A 19257-nucleotide genomic window follows, 5' to 3' on the forward strand; every position below is an offset into this window, starting at 1 on the left:
TTAACAAGGAAATTTCTCCAGAGAAGCAATGCAAAGATAATCAGCAAAAAAAAAAAAAAAAAAAAAAAAAAAGTATGACCAAAAAAAAAGTAGTTCAGGCATAAGACAAGAGTGAGAGAGAACCAGTGGATAGCCTGGATGGTTTATTAGGATCCATTCAATGTCAAGAGAACTAGGAAAATATTAAATGCAATGAGTGGATCCTTGTGGAAATATAGAGAAAGACATGCAGAAGAATCACACAAAATGGGCAGGTATAAATGAGTTGTAAGCTCCATCATGGGATAGACTATATGAGATCTTGAGTCTGCTATAGCACTACTTCTCCACTGATTCTAAAGGAGTGAATGAATGAGCATTTTTATTTATTGTTTACACTGTAAGCATGTTTTTTCCATTTAATGTTTTTGATGGAAACAAGGTCTCAAAACATGAAAAATTATGTTTTCCAGAAATACAGAATTCTTATTTGTATTTTAGTATGATCTCACTCAATATGCTTTTTGTCTTTCTATAAGTTTATTCTTCTCTTAGAGAGCTGAGAAAATAGCATATTAGAAACTATGCTATAGCATCCACCAATTTATAGTTCTGAATAACTATGTGATTCTAGGGAAGGGAAGTTTCTTCATGTCTCCTCAATCCAAAAAACCTCAAGGGAACTAGCTTCCGGGATGTACATCTACAAAAATGTCACAATCCCAAGCTACAAAGAAAGCTTTCCAGGGAGCAGGTCTACAGTGGATTCTAAGAAAGTATAAGGCACACCCATAGAACACTTACCATAGCAGATAAATGCCATAGATGCCTTTAGACTCTTGGTTCCATTCTAATTAATCCATTCATGGAAGCCAAGAGGAAAGATCAAGTAGAGAGGGAAATAAATCTCAAGAAGTTAAAAGGAGGATCACTTGTGATCATGCAAGTCCAGTTTGCTCATTCGTGTAAAGAATTATATTGTATAGTTAGATATTAAATAGAGAAAAATTGAGGAAATAAGAGGAATTAAGCCTAGGCGTTAAAAATCATTTTTGAGTTCTTCTAGAAATTCTTGTTGGGCCTGTGTTGAATTCACATTTGTCTTTAAAGCTTTGTTTGTCACTGCTTTGACACTTGTGTCTTGATCTTACCTGTCAGTCTAGGAACTTATAATAAGTCTTTTTTTTGTTTTTGTTTTGGATCATTTCCCCCAGCCTATTGCTTAGCATTTAATTTTAAGTTGGGATTCTGCTCTTAGGGTGGAGGGGCACTTTCCGAAGATTCCAGTCTTTTATTACATTGTTTTCAGAACTATCTTTGGGATCTATAGGTTTTCCATGCTTCCAAGGTATTCTGATCTAGGGAGTTGTGTGGCTACTACACTTCTGGCCTATGCTCTGTCTTTATCCAGGAAGAAACCTTCTTTCTCTGTAGCCACCAGTCCTAGTACTCTTTCTGGCCCTTGGACTATGACCAGATTGTCTACTATTACCAGGTCTCTTTCTATCTTGCAGCCACAATTACTAGAACTCTCTTCTGTCTTGGAACTAAGACCAGGGTCCTTACATCGCCATGATGAGCACAAGTACTTCTCTCTACCCTTAAACTTTCCCTGCTCCTCTCTGGCCACCAGAACTGTGTCTGGGCAATGAAACAGGATCCCGAACATAGCACTAGCAAAGAGTGCTATGCAATCTCCTTCTGACCCCAGTTGTAACTAAGTTGAAAACCCTTGAAGCTAATGCTTTTGTCAATATAGATACCTCCAAAGCCCATTGCTAACACTGTGGTATGGTATGGCATTACTCCAGTGAGACAGAGCTTTCCTACAGACCTTCTAAGTTGTTATAGGGATGAAAAAGAACTTGTCCCCATCCTTTCATGGGCCTGCCACTTCAGAATTTTATTTGAGGCATTATTTTAGAGTTGTTTGGAAGATAATTTCAAAGAACAAGGCTGAGTGCTTCTTTAGTGCTTTCATCTTGGCTCTGCTCTCTAAATCTGGAATTAAAAAAAAAAGGAAGGACATCTTCAAGACAAATATTTCATGTCACTGGAGACTGAATATTAGTAAGCTAGCATATAAAATACTTTGAACACCTTAAGGTACTATACAAATGTTAGTCAGTAGTAGCAGAAGTACGGATATTTTATATCAGTTTCTACAGTGGGAAAAATAATCATCTAGCCTGTTGGAATATTCTGTGTATTAGAAGGCACAATATTGAGAACAAAATACACTCCTCCAATGTGTGTGGTCTTAACCATGTTCCCAGAAAAATGAAAGCACAAAATGAAATCCTTTAGCTTGCTTTCCAATTTGATTTTTCTTTTTTTGGATATTTCTTGGAATTTCAGGAAGCAAATGTTGACAGAAGTAAGGCTGTTCACTGGAGGTTGTGGTTACCTCTTGAATCTTGACACAAGCTTGGATCTGAGAAAGACATGGACAGATGAGTCATGGGTTCATAGATCTAGAGGAAGAAGGAACTTTAAAGATCATCTAGTTCACTCTTTATCCTCTCCCTTCCTCCATTTGGGAGAGAGACAGTCATACAAAGTCACCAATCTCTCTTCTAGAGTTATTGAAGTCAAGTGGGAGGACAAAAGTCAGGACAGTTGGCAATGGTTCAAGATGCAGTGGATGACCTTGGCATCTTCAATATCTGATGAAGCTCTAAGCTCTCCACACTGTCTGCTTTGGTCACTTTCATAGCTGTGGGAATAAATAGTTCTTATTCACTCATTCTACTGGGGAAGTCTTCCCATGCCTGGGGTAGATACTCTCATAACTCAATGGATTTGAGACCCGACAGTTATTCTGAACCTGATTTATCCCATCTGCTGACTCAGTTTCACTAGGGTGTGACTGTTGTGCATTCAGCCAAAGGCCATATAGGTCATATAGATGGTAAAGTAAAGATTTGAAATCCAGGTTTTTTACTCCAGAGACAGAGCGCTTTTAATGCATCATGTTAATGCCTTAAAGTTATTTGCAATCAATAAAGGGGGAGCAAAAGTTGCATACTATATGTTCACATCACTATATTTTTTATACTTTGTTTCAAATGACATTTTAATCACAAACTTGAGATCTAAAACAGGGGTCATATAACTTCTGCAGTGGACATAGGACTTTCCTCACATTTATATAGTACTCTGAGGTTTATAAACCAATAGCCCTATAAAGTAGGGATCACAAGTATAATTCTGATTTATAATTTTACAGATGAGAAAATGAAAGCTTAGACTAATCATCTGACTTACTCATCATTACATAGCTAATAAATATTAGAGGTAGGATTTGAACCTAATCATCTGACTTTGGGTCCATTACTCTTTCCACTACACCACAGTGCCCTTCGTGTCAAGCCAAAAGAAGTCTTATGTCATTTAGTATCTCAGCTCAGAAAAAAAGAGTGAATAATCTCACAGAAGTCAGCAAGTACATGAGATATAGTGAGGGTATACTTGCTATATCTATAGATCATAGAATCTTAGATATAAAGTTAAAAAAGACCTCAGAACTCATCTAATCCTCAACTTACAGATGATGAAAATGGAGCTGAAAGATGCTCTGTATCATAAAGTTTAAAGATAGAGAGAAAAAACAGAGTCAGACAGACAGACAGACAGACAGAGACAGAGAGAGACAGACAGAGACAGACAGAGATGGGGGAGGGAGAGAGGGAGAGATAGAGAGCAGTGTCAAAATGGTACTGGCTCTGCTACAGAGAGTTAAGGAATGTCTGGCAGGTGAGAGATTAGAAGAATATAGTTAATCATGTTGTTTTTTCTCTATGTGGAGAAAAGGCAATTGCCTTTTGATGAGGAGATTTGAAAATTATTCTTTTTATGATCAGATAACTAAAAAATTGACCTGTATAAAGGCAAGAGAACTTGATTATGATAATAATAATTTTCTTTCTTTTTTTTAAAGCTACTTGTCTTAAATGAGATCCCCTGAATAGCCATTCTGTTAATTATTAGATTTAATGGCAACTTGATGACTTGGAATACTCAAGGCAATATTGATGTTTCTCTATCTGAATCCATCCCCTATCATTAATGATGTGATTCTCTATCACACTGTGTTGAGTTTTAAAAGGTTTGATGGGGAACATACTTCAGCAGCGTGGTTAATGAGTTACTAATGTAGCGACTCAAATCCCTCATTGAGAGTTCTCAGAGTAGTCTGAAGATAAGCTGTCTGAAAGAAAAAATTGATAAATATCATAAGTTTTAAGGTTAGTAAATGCATTAGATGTCATCCAATTCAATCCCCTCATTGTACAGATGAGAGAAGTTAGATTATTTGAGGTCATGCATAAAGTTGAAAAATTGAGATCCTACCCAGGGCCTGATAATTTTATATGTGTTATTCCTTAATGAAAGTGGATAGGCTTTGGAAATATGTCCTTTGAAATTATATATATATATATATATATATAGATAGATAGATAGATAGATAGATAGATAGATAGATAGATATAGATATAGATATAGATATATATAGATAGATAGAGATATATATAGATAGATAGAGATATATATGCCCAGAATGTGATTAAAGAAGAGAGCTATTGTAATGGAAAAGTAATGGGATTTTAATTCAAGTTCTAGCTTTGATATTGATTAATTTTATTACCTTAGTTAATTCACTTAACTTCCCTAAACTTATTAAATGAAGGAGCAGGATTAGATAACTTCTAGAGATCCTTCTAGTTCCAGATTTACAATCCAATGATCTTTTGGAAATATAGTCACTTTGTTCTGTTAACACTGGATCGATAAGTGGAAGACATTTTTAGTGCCTTATTGGCCTCTCATGAAACTGAATGCTGACTGGGCCCATGATCTATAACAGTGGTTCCCAATTTTTTTTGGCCTAATGCCCCCTTTCCAGAAAAAATATTATTTAGCCCTCTGGGAATTATTTTTTTTTTATTTTAATAGCAAGTAATAGGAAAGATGAATGCACCTGTGGCCATCACCACCTCCCTGGATCGTTGCAGCACCCACCAGGGGGTGGTAGCTCCCACTTTGGGAATCACTGGTCTATAAGAAACCAGGGACAAAAATCAATCACATATTGTTTTTACATACCTTTGGGTATCCCTAGTCTAGTATTTCAGGGCAGCCAACTAGCACAGTAGATAAAGTACTAGGACCAGAGTCAGGAAGACTCATCTTTCTAAGTTCTTATCTGACCTTAGATACTAACTTTGTAAGGCTAGGAAAATCACTTAACCCTCTTTACCTCAATTTCTTCAAGTGTAAAATGAGCTAGAAAAGAAAATAACAAACCACTCCATTATTTCAGTCAAGAACACCTCAAATGGGGTCAGAAAGAGTCAAACATGTCTGACATGATTGAACGACTACAACAAAATCCAAGTATTTCACATCTAAGATTTGACAATATCTAACTGGTTCTTTTACCTAATTATTTTTGTGACTGCTTTATACCCTTACTACCTCTAATAATTCTGGAAACTGTCATCAAATCAGTAATAGCATTGCTTCTAGAAATGATATATCAACTGACCATTATGGTTGTTTTCACTATTTTTATGACTTTCTCAACCAAAACCACCTTTCTCTATTGCCTTCCATTTGGGAAATGTAATCTCCTTGAGGGTAAAGAGTTATTTCAATTTTGTTTTTGTATCCCCAGGTTTAGCACATGGTAATAAATGGTAATGCTTAATAAATATTTTTTTCATGCATTATCCATTTGTCACATGAATGAAGGAAAAGAATTTCTTCTTCTTTTTTTAATCTTTCCCTTCCATCTTATAATCAATACCAGGTAATGGTTCCAACGTAGAAAAGTGGTAAGGGCTAGGGAATTGGGGTTGTGTCTGAGGCTGTATTTGAACCCAGGACCTTCCATATGTAGGCCTGGCTCTCAATCAACTGAACCACCTAGCTGTTCCCAAACAACCTCTTCTTGACATTTTCTAAAAAAAGAAAATAAAGATCAGTTCCTGATAATAGTAATAGAATAATTCATAATTATATAGGGATTTGAGTTTGATATTCTCTTCCTAAGTACCTTGAGAAAAGTATATAGTGAACTACTATCATTTTTACAGATGAGGAAAGGGCAACTTGGAGAGGGGAGAAGGGATTTTTTCAATGGTCCCAGAGCACTAAAAAAGTGTCAGAGGCACTATTTGAACCCCAGGACTTCGAGGACCTGATCTTGCTTTCATGCCTTCACAACAAGCTGTTTGCTGTGTGTTTTTTAATTTTTTTTAGTTTGGGGTGGGAGAAAGTAAAATTGGATGGAACCCTGCAAATATTAAGCTTCTCTAGATACATTACTATTGGCAGATGCTGCATTCTGTTAGCCAAACCTAGTGAAATAGGGAGCAATAAAAACACAGGGAGTATTAAGTAGCTCTAATAAAGATGAGAGGAGCCAGTGTAAATTCTGTGGCCTATGGAGTACTCTGGTCAGCTCAATGGCTTCTAAATCTCTTTTTAAAGCTAAGCACTAGCAAAAAATTTCTACCTCTCAGACAGGACCACAATCAAGCCTTCTAAAAAAGATGTGTAGTGAATAACAGCAGCAACAAGACAACAGCAAAAATAATGATGATGATGATGTTGGTGACAACAACTTATTTCCCTAATGCTTAAAAATGGGCAAAACTCTTTCCTCCAGAACATGCCTTTTGAGGAAGAAAGCACACAGAGATTGCAAGATCTCAAACCAATGGGACGAGGTAACTGGCATCTATAAATTCCTTCTGGATCACTTGTAGTCCTTGAATTTTTCTTACATAGCCTTTTGATTATTGAAGAACTCCTGGGAGTAAAAAGGAGCTGAAAGAAACCTTCTGTAGCCTTGAAAGGCGATCAAGGACCTTAGTTTAAAGAGGTGCTTCCCTGCTGCTGCCATGCTGATACCTCTCTCCTCAGTGGAGGAGGCTATAGGCACTCTTCTATTACCCTGAAGGAAACCATTATTTCTAAATGTTTGAGATTTTAAGATAACAAGCAACTAGTTTCTCCTGAAATTCCCAAACTCACTATGACCAGAAACTTTAGGATTGGGGCCATTCCTTTGAGGGAAACTTTTTAAAAAGACTTTTTTTCTTGAACAAAAAGTTAATTGCCAAGTACTAAAAGTTAAGTGGGTCCAGAGCTCAAGATTGGTCAAAGCAAAAATATTTACAATTTCTATCTTTCTTTTGACCTTTAGGGACATGCACTATTCCATTAAGTTTTAAAATGGAGAAATAGTTATGGAATTTGACTTGTGTCTCAGTTTATTTTGAGTCTCATGTATTATATTCATAGTGTCATTGTTTGAGCACTGGTAAGAGTGAAATCACTATTATTCTCTTGAATTTGAAGAGCATTCATACTATATTGAAAATAAAGTTTGCTTTTATTTGTTTTGTTCTTTTTACCAGTGTCCTGTTTTAAGAAACAGGATTCTTTATTAGATTTTCTTTTTTCCCTTTTAAAAAATGTTTTATTGATGCCTTTTCACTTCATTTAACATTCATCTCAGGATATATTATCCTCTGCCCACATGGGGAGTCTTTCCTTGTAATAAAGAACAAAAGAGTTAAGCAAAACCACCCTGCACAAGAAGTTTATCTGAGAATTTAAGATGTATTCTCTCTCTGTAATCCCCTACCCCTTCAAGGAAAGGAAGGAGAGGTATCTCCTTATTTTATGTCCAGGGCCAACCATGTTGATTATTCAGGTTTCAGGATCATTTTAATGTTTTTTTTTAAATTTACATTATTGTTTTCATAGTCTATATCAGTGGTTCCCAAACTTTTTTGGCCTACCTTCCCCTTTCCAGAAAAAATATTACTTAGCCCCCTGGAAATTAATTTTTTTAAATTTTAATAGCAATTAATAGGAAAGATAAATGCACCTGTGGCCATCACTGCTCTCCTGGATCACTGCAGCACCCACCAGGGGGAGGTGGCACCCACTTTGGGAATCACTGGTCTATATTATAGGTTCTCTGGGTCTGTTTACTTTACTTTGTAGCAAATCTTCCCATATTTCGCTGAATTCTTCACATTTGTTATTTCGAATGACACAATAGTTCATTATGTTCATATAACACAATTTGCTCAGTCATTTCCCTATCTAAGGACATCCACTTTGTTCCCAGTTCTTTGTTATCACAAATTAGGGCTACTTTGAAAATGCAACCATTTGTATGAGCTTGTTTTCTGCCTTCAGACCACTTGTGATATATGCCCACTCGTGGGAACTCTAATTTTAATGATATTTTCTTCAAATTAACTCTTTTCTTCCCTCTTTCTGCCATACCCAAGTCTAATAGCACCATTTAGTTTTTAGAGCTCAGAGAGAACATAGTTTCCCTTAGTTCAAGTCAAATTGATAAGCAATTATTAAATACCTGCCATATGCCTAACACAGTGCTAAGCTTCAATTATACAAATATATGCAAAAGGAATTTCTAAACTGAAGGAGCTCACTATCTAAAGTTCAATACCCTAATTTTACAGACCAAGTTAGACCAAATTTCTACTAGACATCTTACAACTACTGAGTCACAAAAGTGGAACTAGAAAACAAATCTAAAATTTCCAATTTAGTGATTATTCCTTTATACGACACTGACAGTGTGTTTTTCCAGCAAAAATCAATTATTTCATAGGTATTTATTGAGACCGTAGTTTTTTTGATGTTGGAAGGAGATGTAATATGGGCACTCTTGATATTGACAACAGTCTCAAAGCCTGTGATAAGAGCTACTATAAATGAAAATTTCAATCCATTTTTGGTGGCCAATCTGGATATGTACCTTTCTGGATTTAACTAGCCTATTCGTTTAAACACACATTCAGTAGTCCATTGCTGAGCCCACAATTGAAGCCTTTTTGTCTTCTACCATGGCCCTAGAGAATCCATTGTCATCTACTTTTTAAAGATGATGTATCTAGGGAACTCTTTACCGTACAGTTTCACAGGCAACAATAACTCACATTTGTTGTTTTTCATCCTTCATATTTGAAGAGGACCAATGACATTATGGGATGATGTCTTGATTTTCCAATGAATTAGATTTCCGTGAGACAAAGTTGCACAAAGTCATCAGCCTCACTCTCTTTTCCAGTCATTGGTGTCCAGGGACAAAACCAAGTCAGGATGACTTGTGATGGCTCAAGGCACAGGAGATAACCTTCAATGTCTAACCGAGCTCTAAGTGTTTCAGAAAACCTGCTTCAGCTACCTTCATGAGCATTGGAACAAATTAAATTCACCCACCCACTCCAGTGAGGAAAGTCTTCATGATCTTGGGGTAGCTCCCTTTTTATTTATATATGTATGAGAGGCAGGACTTGAAGCAAGATTTTTCATGACTCTGAGGTCAGCTTTATCCATTACACCACATTGTCTTTCTCTTTATAACAAAGAAACAATGCACAATAAAGTAACATGATACATTGGAAATAACACTGATTCTGAAATCAGAGTACTTGCATTCAAATTTTAATTCTGATGCTTACTATATTATCTTGGAAGAATCACTTAATCTACTTCAGCTTTAGCTCCTCAGATGTAAAATTAGGATAAATGTCCTTGTTGGCCTCTAAGGCCATCCAGCTTTAAATCTATGACTAATGCTTGAGTAAATGCTCACTGGCAGGCAGAATTCTGACCAGTGTCTCCCCCTCCTCAAACCCTAGCTATCTCTCCTGACCCTGTAACAGACATAGTTTGATTCAGACTAACCAGCTAGCCCTCCTGTTCTAAGGGGAAAACAAGAATAGAAACTCTAAGGACAACCAATGAACTGAAGAGTGTGCCAGTCCTAGGCTGCCAGGGAGGGTGGTATAGAATCTGCCTCTGGAATCAAGAAGAAAGCATGAAAGAAACAATGGACCCAGGGAGTAACCCCACAGTTAGTGAAACAGGAAGATTGGCATAGGAAAAGCTGAGGAGAAATTGTACCTTATAATATGTTAAAAGTTTGCAGCAACCACTGCAAGGCTTGGAGTCGCAGAACTTTTTCATTTGTTTTTCATAAAAACTCTGAGTATTATTATTATCCCCATTTTATAGCTGAGGAAACTAAGGATTACAAATGTTAAATGATTCATCTACCATCAGAAAGCTAGTGTGAGATTGAATTTGAACCTTAGTCTTCCTAACTCCAATGCAGAAACCTAGTTTCTCTAGACCAGTGGTTCCCAAACTTTTTTGGCATACCGCCCCCTTTCCAGAAAAAATATTACTTAGCCCCCTGGAAATTATTTTTTTTTAATTTTAATAGCAATTAATATGAAAGATAAATGCACCTGTGGCCATCACTACTTTCCTGGATCGCTGCAGCACCCAGCAGGGTGCGGTAGCGCCCACTTTGGGAATCACTGCTCTAGAAGATCAATGGAGAAGAGGGAACAACCCCTTAGTCAATATAAAAGCCCTCCTATGATCCTATAAGAAAGGCTTTGTTACTCTCCTAGACCCAGCAAACCTCCTGTCAGGGCACAGGATCAGTGTGAACCCAGGAGTTTTAGGCAAAATCTAATCCTCCTTTCTTCTTTGTAAATAATATAATTTCCACTAAACAGTCTACTCCTAATTTCTGTAGGGCTGCTGTTTAGCTAAACATGCAAACAGGATCTTCACTCAGCCCGAAGCATTGATCTCAATACTGAGTGCAAACCAGAACCCTGAAGGGTTGGTGCCAATCATCACCTCCTCTGACAGGGACTGCTTCTGGCTCCATCTAAATCAGAGTGAGTCTGTTTGGTAAGGAGTAGTGCCAGTCCTGCATTTCTAGCATCCTTTTCCTCCTGCTGGGGCTCTTGTCACTTCCCACTGTCCTTTCCTAGCCAGAGTCCTGTTGCTTCATTTAGCAAAGCATGGAAGAATTAGAATGAGAGAAGGTGCTACATAAATGCAACATATTATGTCTTCTCTAAACAACCAAAGCCTTTTGTACCTCCCTTAGGAGACTTGCACCTTTTTTGGTTATTTTTTCAAACAAATTTTCTCTCTCCTGTTTGGTGATGAACACATGGGCAGAAACTATGTCTTACTCTGTATTATATCCCCCAAAGGACTTAGCACAATGTATTTTACATGTAGTTGGTACTCACTAATGTTTATTTATTAAATGAATGAATGAATCAAACATTTTGGAGCTCCAATCACATGGAATATAAATAAAGAAACAGAACTAATTTCTGACTATTGAGGAATAAGGAGCTACTTTTATGTTCCTGAAACTATGAATAATTTGGAGAGAAAATATGTGGGAATAGGGAGACACAGTACATACTAGTGTGATGAAGACCCTAAGAGGGCAATGAGAATGTGAAATCCACTGAGAATAAAATTAAAATAAGAGCAAGAAAAGGGGAATCTCCTTTTTGGAATGTCCTTCTCTATTTGGGAATGAGGGAAAACAAAGAAAGGGGACATGACAGGAAATTACAGAAATCGAATTGGAAGGAACCTTATTCCCTCTGGTCCAACCTCTATCTTGTACAGAGTAAGAAACTTATTACTTAGAGAAGGGAAATGACTTTCCCAAGATCTTGGACCTGAATTTTAGTCTATTGACTCCAAATTAGTTATTCTTTCCACTCTGCCAAGGGCCAGGGAGTATAGCAATGGAAATTGGCTAGTATATCTGTCAGATCCCCTGATAAAAGCTTTCTGTTGCAAGACATCTAATAGTCCAAAAACACTAGAAAAGGAATATAAGAGATTCTAGTTAAGATGGTGACCTGGATGGTGATGAATAACCCATTTCTCCCACATATACTCCAGCAAAGACCCAATAAATGCACCACATTAAATGATACTCAAGAAATCTAATGAAAGACAATAGCAAGCTCTGCCATCTATCCTAGAACTGCACAAAAAGGGTCAGAGATCTGTGACTACTAGAAAAGATTCTTAATGAGAGGAGCTCAAGAAATAAGACCTGGAACATACACCTCCCTAAGGAGGAATCTTCTGGGATAGGGACCATAAGCCCATGTAATTCTAACCAGGGAAGCTTTTGGGGACCTGAAGCTCATATATCTGATTAAGGATAATTGTGATAGGACCAGAATTTTCCTGATACAACTTTCTTCAGCCCCAGCTTCCCTGACACAGATTCCTAGATGAGATGAGATGCATAAAAGTCTCAGCCATAAGTAGTCTGAGCCTTCTGGACTTGGTGGATTCCTGAGACCATGCTAGCCACCATTTTCGGGTGATTTATTGACCATGTGTGTTTCCAGATGGAGATGATCTTTCCATTACAATGAACCCCTCTAAGAAACACAGTGCCACTGTATTCTTATTGCACATGCTTACAAAGACAGGGTAAAGTAAACTTTCCTTCTTGTGATTTATAAATGTCTCATTTCATCCCTGTCCTCTGTTAATAAGTTCCCATCACTTGTATATAGTTTTATTTTTGTATATTTGCACATTTTCCCCCTCTAGAGTATAAGTATCTTGAGGAAAGAGACTATCTTTTGCCCTTTCTGATTCCCTAGTCCTTAGTTCAGTGTGTGGCATATAGCAGGCACTTAATAAATGTTTATTGTTTGATTGATCCCAACATCAAACCTAAATGAGAGGGGTGCTGTTGTTAAAGTTGTAACTGCAGCATTTGGTAGTCTAACGAGATTTGGATAAGAAATGATATATGACTCACATGCTGGTTAAGGTAGAGGGAGAGCCTTGCAACTATAGAAGAGGAGGGTAGTCTAGGCAGATGGTTGGATATCGAGTGGTTCACTGTCACCAGAACCCATTTGATCTTGACCCTGGGGTCTTTTCTGTAGGACCTGTAGCCAGCTCCATCTTGGACAGACAGATGAAAAGGAAGGGAAAACAGGCAAAGGAGGATACTGCCCAGGACAGCAGAGAAATCCCCAAAGCCTGCACTCCTTGATTGTTGTTTCATAAATTGGACTGCCAGCAAAGTCAGACTTCAAGTAAACCATGCCAGCACATTTGGTAGTCAGAGAGAAAGCTCTTAGCTTTCTGATATCTTGTAATGAAAGCTGAAGAATATTAGTGAAGAGTAAAATGAGTGAAAACTGAGAGGGTTTATCCTGGTACCTACCCAATAGTCTTTGACTCAGAAGTTCCTATTCCTAATAACACAAAAGCAGTGAGGATGGAAGAGAGCAGACTCAGGGGCAGCAACTGAGGAACTAAACTTACCTAGAGTATCAAAATTTCAGGCTTGTACTATCCCTGCCCCCAGGAGGAGGAGGAGGAAGAGGAATAGGAAAAGGAGGAGGAGGAGTTTAAGGAAGTTGACTCTTTGCCCTGAGAAAGCAGGAGCTGGGTGAAGCCTCTGCATTGAAGAAATGGAATGTTTGCAGAAAAAATTCAAACAGAAATCTGAAGAGTCCTTGGAGCTATGACTCCTGAAGAGGTGGTCTAATTCTTAGAGGCTCTCTATTTTGGACTTCCATAGCCTGAGGGAACTCTCTGAGGACCTATTTTTACTCAGCCAACTAAATTTATTAGAATCTCCAGAGGGGAAATGTTCTTGCTCCATTCTCAGGTGGCTCACATGGGAGTAATTCACATCTGGCTTTGTAAAGATGAATTCCTCCTGCAGGCAGCTCACAGAAGGGGATCTGTTAGGAAGGGGGTGAAACTCCTAAAGGAAAAATGGATTTGAGGAATTGAATTTATGATTGGAAGTGGGGGTAAAATCTGCTACAGCTTATCCCCAGCCAGTCTCTGGGGCAATTAGATTCTGCCTTCTGGGTGGAACCCCACTCAAATGGCTTCAAATTTTTTCTGAGTCTCTCTTGACCACACAGCTATAAAGATGTGGTTTGAAAAACTGGTAAAATTTGACCAAGAAGTCATAAAAGTTCTATCTTGGACAAATACTGCTGTCAATGCAAATAGACACTCTGAGAATGGAAGGAAGAGTCACTAAGACCACTGCTACCCTGCTAGGTGGGCAGAGAGAAATGATACCATTGCTGAGAAGGACTTTTAGGTGTTGCTCCTGAAATTTGGGTTGATAAGAAAGCAGTTCATGACCAACTTATGGAGGTGCTAGTAAAAAACCCTGAGGAAATTAAGAACCAAGCACTACGTGTCTTCCAGCCTTACCCAACCATGAGAAATTCTCCATTTTGATCATTCAGGGGACGCCACAGCGGGTAATCCATAGAGGGAAGGAGTGCTACAATATTTGTGTGAACCCTTTCAATAGCTTCTAGATATGCTGTTTTGGATCAGGTCAAATAGAAATCCTTTTCTTTCTTCTAAGTAGTGAACAGCACATAATATTAGATCCCCACAAAGTAAATTGATATTTCTTCACTAGTGAGGGAGATGTCAGTGCCTAGCGATAAAGATGCTGTTTTACTATCTATATTACTTTGTGATATCCATGAAGAAGTTAGATGGTACCTGGCAGCTTAGAGTACACTACAGAGAGGTGAACGATGCCAGCAACAGTGTACAGTGTATCTGACTGGCTGATCCAACCAATATGAGTTCAGAAGGTTCTACCATAGCTTGGGCACAAATAGTTCTTTTGGGATGGTGATGTCTCTAAATGTGCACATCTTATGCTTCTTTTGAGCTATGGCCATTCTGCTTTGCTTATAGAACATGACACCTTTGATACAGGAACCCCATGCTACATGGTACTATGCCAGTGTCTCTCCTATGTCTCACAATTGATACCAGAATTCTCCAGAGAGTCCCTGAAAGTGTCCTTATGTCATTGCTTCTGATCTTGGATGAATCTTTGCCTTTTGTGGGTTCTCCATTAGTCCTTTAGACAATTCTACATTTGAGATTTGATCAATGTGGTCAGTCCACTGAAGTATTTTGAGTGGTTGGCAGTTAAGCTCAAGAAAGGACATCAGTGTCTAAGATTTTATCTTGCCAGGTGATCTTCAAAATCTTCTTAAGACAATCTGAATGGAAGTGGTTCAATTTTCTGACAAGAAGCTGGTAAATTGTCTAGGTTTCACAGACATACAAGATCAGCTCAATGGTGCTGTAACCCTTAAGAATGATAGGCAATCTAATATCTCTTCTCTTCCACACTTTTTTTCAAAGTCTCCCAAATTCTGAGCTAGTTCTGGCAATGCATGGACCAACCTAATCATCTATGTGGACATCCCTGGAAAGTATACTGCCACAGTAAGTGAATTTATCCACAACATTGAAAATTTCTCCATTTATTATAATAAATGGTTCCTCACATGGATGACTTGGTACTGGCTGGTGAACAACCTCTGTTTTCTAGGTACTAATTATTGGGCCAAAATTAGCCCAAGTAGCAGAGTTTCAACCCATGCTCTGTTTCATCTCAGTCTCAGAAGGCTATGTTGAGTTAACAATTGTCTGCAAAGAAAAAGTCACACACCAACTCCCCCTTCACCTTAGTCCTGGCTTGCAGACTTTTTTAAGTTACCAGCAGTGTTGTGCCTGCCCTTGACACTGTTTTTACCCTCATTGAAGGTGTCTATCCACATCACTGAAAACAACATGCTTAAAAACATGGGAGCGAGGACACAGCTCTGATTCACTTCTTTAGGAACTGGGAAAGTACAAGAAAGTCCATTATCCAGAACCAGTGCCATCAAAAGTTGGTGTGCAATGCTGATTGAACTTCTTCAAGGACCAAATGTCACCATGGTCTTCCACAAATTCTCAAGACTGACAATATCAAAGGTCCTGCTTAGTTCAATGAATGTTGTGTATAGACCTCTGTTCTGCTCCTGGCGTTTCTCCTGGAGTTGTCAGGCAGCACAGTGGGGAATAGTGAGTTATGCAAAACCAAAGGATTCTGAGCAAAGTCTAGAATAAATTGCTAATTCTCATTTCCTCACAATCTAAGATGGAAGTCCAAAGACTTAATGGACCCGTCAGAATTTGGAAAACTCACATTTTCCAACTATACTGATGGCTTTCAATTACTGAATCACTCACAAATTTGTGTCTTAAAGCAGGATATTCATTTTTCTACCCCATCCTAGAGCTCTAATGACTCCGTAAGGCTCATATTTCTAGAAGTTTCTGTTCACAAAGACTAAGTTATATGGAAACTTTGGGTGGCACCAAGGGGTGACCAGAATAAGCTATGCTAAGAGTTTAGAGGTCCAAGTTCCCCAGAGCAGCCATTCACTTTACTACTCAGAAAAGTAGCTATTTGTCTTATAAAGTCTTATTTACTACTGAACAGATGACATAGGATTATGTAATGACCCTTTGTCTAGACTCTAAAGTTATCTATTATGGATTGGATGATGCAAGATGGCAGTGTGATCACTGGGAAGTCACTTGACTTCTTAATGTTATATGCAACTCCCTGAGTTTTAAAGTTGTAGAGAAAGTGCTGATCTGAAGTAGTAGAGAGAGTTTCCTCAACCAGGAATTCCTCATCTTGATGAAATCACAGGTCTAGTCTTTTTCCTTATCCCTATAAAAATAGTAAAATACACTAGTAACAAGAAAACAATAAAAATCAAATGAATATACTGATAAAGACCAAAAAAATTTTGATGAAAGACAATATCTATTTCCATAATATAACATTCTCTCTATATATATGTGTACATATATATGTTATAGTAAACGTTATAAGAAAAAATGGACATCTCCTTAATATGGTAAATAGTTTCTCTACAAGGATTTACTATAGCCATCTCTAATCAGTGTGAAAACCCTATTATTCAATTTTCAGTGTGAGCATTTATACCTCAAAAATGAGCAATTGCTACAAATTAGGCCTTTTAAAATTATTTTTATCGCCTAGGAAAGGGTTAAAATGCAGATTAAACTTAAAATCATATTTGTATTTTTAAAGAATTCCAGTGATTCCAGTTGTTAAGCATTTATCATTATACTCCTATATTACTCTAGAAACATTGCCTAAGATCAGCAGGTAACAAGAAGTTAATAATAATAACATAAGTGCCATTTATCTAGTGCTTTAAGATTTACAAAGTATTTTGCATCCATCTTCTCATTTAAGCCTTACAACATACCTATATCCAACTTAAGTTAAGCATCAATAGTTAGAACGAGAGAATTATAGAGACCTTTCCAGTAGGATCAGGGTTAAAGCAAAAATGTGCATTGTTATATTTAAAATAATTTGAAAATGAAATTATTGCTTTTTTACATTATGACTTACTGAGGGAACTAAAAATAATTGGAGCCATTAGTGACTTTAATAGGGTAGCAAGATCCAAAAGAAATCTGCAAAATGTCAACCTTTCCTTTACTTTCAACGAACCCCATTAGGAAGAGACAGAAAAATAAATCTCATTCCAGTTTATTAAGAAAAGCATAACCTATCTCTGAGTCCACTTTTTTATATTCTTTATAAGAAAAAGACAAATAACCAGAAAAGATCGAAGCATTTTTTGACTGTCCTAATATAAAAAAAATATGCCTAAATTAATTTACATGTGTAGTGTCAAAACAAGCAAACTACTCTACTAGATGTTACTTTATAGTACTAGTGAAATAATAATAAAATTCATTTGCAGAAAAAAAATGTCAAAAATCTTAAGGGAAAAAATGAAAAACTGTGAAAGAAAGGGTTTGATATATACAAGCTCTAAAACTATGCTACAAAACTGGAATCAAAACTATTTGATACTGGTTAAAAATAGATTGATCAGTGGAATAAATGTGGTACATAATATCCAAAAGGAAATAAGCATAGCAAAGTAGTGTTTGATAACTTCAAAAAAAATGGAAAAAAAAAAGGAAAAATAGTATGGAAGAAATTGGGTTTAACCTTCATTCCATGACACATACTACAAGTTCCAGAAAGGGATACCACCTAGTTGAAGTCATATTCTATATAGGAAGGAGATACTACTGATCATAGATAGAGAACAATTCTTTAACAAAATAAAGGATGAATATAATGGATATTTCCAAGTATCTAAAATTGAAGTTTTCACTTTCACAATGAAATTAAAATTAGAAGAAGAAAAGTTAACTAGGAAAAATCCTTGTAGTAAACTTCTCTAATATAGGATTAATATCCAAGGTAATAGAACATTGATTCAAATATACATACATATGCATATCATATCATATAAACACTTCAGTCATTTCCTAAGAGAGAAATCAGGGGAGTGGATAGATCACTAGGACTGTTATCAGGGAAACATATTCATGAGTTCAAAATCAGCTCAGACCCTTACTAGCTGGGCAAGTCACTTAATCCTGTTTACCTCAGTCTCCTCATCTGTAAAATGAGCTGGAGAATAAAATGGTAAGCCACTCCTGTATCTTTCCCAAGAAAATCCCAAATGGGGTCCTGAAGAGTTATACACACCCAACACAACTTAAAAACTGAAAATAGTTGTGTTGTATGTGAAATAGTAATATGTGAAAAATATTCAAAAAATAATAAAAATGAAAACTAAACCCTCTGTAAGGTTCAACTGTATACCCCACAATCTGGCAAAGGTGGCAAAAATTTTTGAAAGAGATATAGAAGAACAAGCACCTTAAATTCATTCATGGTGGACTTGTCAATTGGTCCAGTAATTCTGGGAAGCAATTTGGAAATAAACCCTGTGACTTGAAACTAAATTATGTATAGTCTTTTGCCAAACTGTATCACTATTGCAGAGTGAAAGGACCTCTATGTCAAAAATATTTATTCTATAGAAGCACTTTTTGTTGTGAGAAAGAACTAGAAAATGTGGGAGTGCCTATCAAGAAGGGAATGGATGAACAAATTGTGAAATGTAAATCAAAGTATTGTTATTTATATTGTAAGAAATGATGAAATCAGCAGACCTGAAGAAACCTGGAAAGACTTGTGTGAATTGATAGTGAGTGAAATAAGCATCATGATGACAGTTTCTATTATTGATTCTATTCTAAGTATGGGAATTTAACACTTGCCTGTGCCCATTTTTCTGGCATAGCAAAACAAGCTTTGGATTTTAATGAGGAAGAAGTTTAGAAAAATGAACATACATGCTGTGCAGCCTGATGGTCTGTGCTCTTGTGGCTACTGGTATCTGGAAGACCCACTTGTCCTTGTCCAGAGTAAAGTTGAAGTGCTTCAATCAAGGAGACTTGGGAAAGGGACATCACAAAAAATGTAAGTTGGAGTATGTGGAGGAAAGAGAATTTCCTTGGATTCTGAGAAAATGTATGTGTGCCATAGGACTTGGGCCAGCTCTGGGGGGTCTTAAAGGAGCTACATGTGGCTGGTGCCTTCTCTTTCTCTGGTCTGCTTTTTATTATTTAATAAATAAGAATAAATTAAGATATAGTCTCCAGAGAATT

This window comes from Gracilinanus agilis, chromosome 6 (assembly GCF_016433145.1).
Source record: "Gracilinanus agilis isolate LMUSP501 chromosome 6, AgileGrace, whole genome shotgun sequence".
Classification (NCBI taxonomy): domain Eukaryota; kingdom Metazoa; phylum Chordata; class Mammalia; order Didelphimorphia; family Didelphidae; genus Gracilinanus; species Gracilinanus agilis.